This window comes from Gekko japonicus, unplaced genomic scaffold (genome assembly GCF_001447785.1).
Source record: "Gekko japonicus isolate JY-2015 unplaced genomic scaffold, Gekko_japonicus_V1.1 scaffold905, whole genome shotgun sequence".
NCBI lineage: Eukaryota > Metazoa > Chordata > Lepidosauria > Squamata > Gekkonidae > Gekko > Gekko japonicus.
The window spans coordinates 1-2,441 of NW_015160239.1; positions in this window are offsets into that span (position 1 = coordinate 1).

Below are 2,441 nucleotides of genomic sequence, written 5' to 3' on the forward strand. Positions count from 1 at the left end.
TTCAGACCAACGCGGCTACCCATCTGAATATATAAGAAACTAGTTATTACTATTTAGACTGTAAGGTCTTTGGGGGGAAAGACCTTTTTGACTTATTTTACTCTGTAAAGAGCTACACACATTGAAGGAGAGTCACCAGGGTGAAGTAGTTAGAAGAGTGATATGCAGTGGCTTGAAAGGCACATGTGGCTCTTAGGAGCACGGTTCCCCATGGCACCTGCCATATGTTCTTGGAAAGTGGGCAATTTCTTTAAAAATTGGAGTAATGCCATCATTACTATGGGCCCAAGATACAACTGCTTATTTTTAAAACGCAACACAACTTGTCCAAGATGATTGTATCAAGGTTGTGCAGATGTAGAGGTTTTGTGTTTGAGGCTGGGTCAACATTTGTAGCTGAATAAGTTGGTGGAATGAGGCACACTGCTGCTGGATGATAGCCCATAAAACAAAAACTCCCAGAAGTGGGGAAAGACAGCCCTAGGTGCTTAGAGGTATTCCGGTAATTGAAAGGGTTATATTCTATATTATTGTTTGTCTGTAGCTCCAGGAAGGTGTTATGTATTCACTGTATTATTTATTTATTTATACATTCCATTTATATACCGCTCTAACCTTTTTGCCGGTCTCTGAGCGGTTTACATATAGTTCCAAATTCCAGTTCATCTAACTAGGGCCACATTGTCAATAGGGTAGTGTCTGCCTACCAGCACCCCAGGCTTGTTGGTATCCGGCTTCCGGCTTCCTCCCGCGGCTCCGGATGTCGGCGTTCTTCTGGTGCCCTTCTGGAGCAGGTCTTCTGGGCAGCTTCCTCCAGCAGGCCTTGTTCTGGCACGCGGCCCCGTGTCGGTTGCAGCCTCGGCTAATGTCCTTGATGGCTCCTGCCGCGCCACACCGCACGTCACCGCGCTCTCCAGGCCTCCGCCGTGGCTCTCCAAGCCTCTGCCTCCGACGTCACTCTCCAAGCTCTCCAGCCTCCGACGACGCTCCGCTGAAACACCAGGAACTGCTCTGCCGCCATTGCCGCTGCCTCGACCTCCCGAGGAGGAGGGTGCCCCCCGCCACCTAGGGGAAGGTACCCAGTTTATCTACTTGCCATTTAATGCTTTTGAACCGCTGGGTGGGCGGGAGCTGGGACTAGGGCCAGGAGCTCTATTTTTATGCTTTTCTATTTTTAACTGTTTTTTATATTTAATAAAATTTTTTAAAAAATATAATAATCTGATGTGTGAAAAGTAAAAAAGATACGCTGTGAAATAAATGAACTCGTTGCATCGATGACACTGTCTAACCATCTCATCCTTTGCCGTCCCCGTCTTCTTTGACCTTCAATCTTTCCCAGCATCAGGGTCTTCTCCAGGGAGTGCTCCCTTCTCATTTGGTGGCCAAAGTATTTGAGCTTCAGTTTCATTATCTGGCCTTCCAGGGAACAGTCAGGGTTGATTTCTTTGAGGATTGACTGATTTGTTCTTCTTGCAGTCCAAGGGACTCTCAAGAGTCTCCTCCAGCACCATAGTTCAAAAGAATCTATTCTTCGGCGCTCGGCCTTCCTTATAGTCCAACTCTCACAGCCATACATGACTACTGGGAATACCATTGCTTTGACCATGCAGACCAGGCTGTTGTATCGGGTGACTTTAGACCAGGCCCTGGGACTGTTGCAGATGGCTTGGATGGTTCGTAGGCTCCGAGCGCAAAGGAAACTTAAACCTTTCCAGCCGCTTCCCTGCTGCAGACCTGCTTTCATTTTATAAACACAATCTAGAATTTTTGAGTTAAGCAAGGAAAAAAAGAATCTTGGCCCCGGTCACACGGGGGGAGGCGTGGCTAATTGCCCCGGCCCAGTTTGAGGCGTGATTACACGATCAGACGCGCCGGCGGCACACCATGGGTCCTTCCCTCAGCGCCGGCGGGTAAACAAGGGACCGGAGGGGAATGCCGCGCGCCGGCGCGATCACACCACAGGAGTCTGGAGGCAGCCCGTGGCAAATGTTCACTAGTACTTTGGAGGTACTAGTTTTTTAAGGCGCATTGTCGGCGGTAAGCCATGGGTGCACTCCACTTCCCAGATGTTGGGGTGTGATCGCAGAAACTGATCTCTGTAGTCTGGAGATGAACTGTAATTCTGGGGGATCCCCAGGCCCCACCTGGAGGGGGGCAGGTGATGGGCTACCAGTCACTCTGTCTCTCAGCCTAACCTGCCACACAGGGTTGCTGTGAGGATAAGAAGGAGGTGGAGACAGAGAAAGTGATGTCGTAAGCTGTTCTGGATCCCCATCAGAGAGAAAAGTGGGGTATGGATATTTCCATAAGTAAAGCAGAGATTCAGGAAAAGGGCTGAGCATTCCCTCACTTGACGTATGGCAGAATACAGAATAAAACAACAATAATATATAAGTACAACTTGAAATTATTGAAACAGTAATATGTAAATACAACTT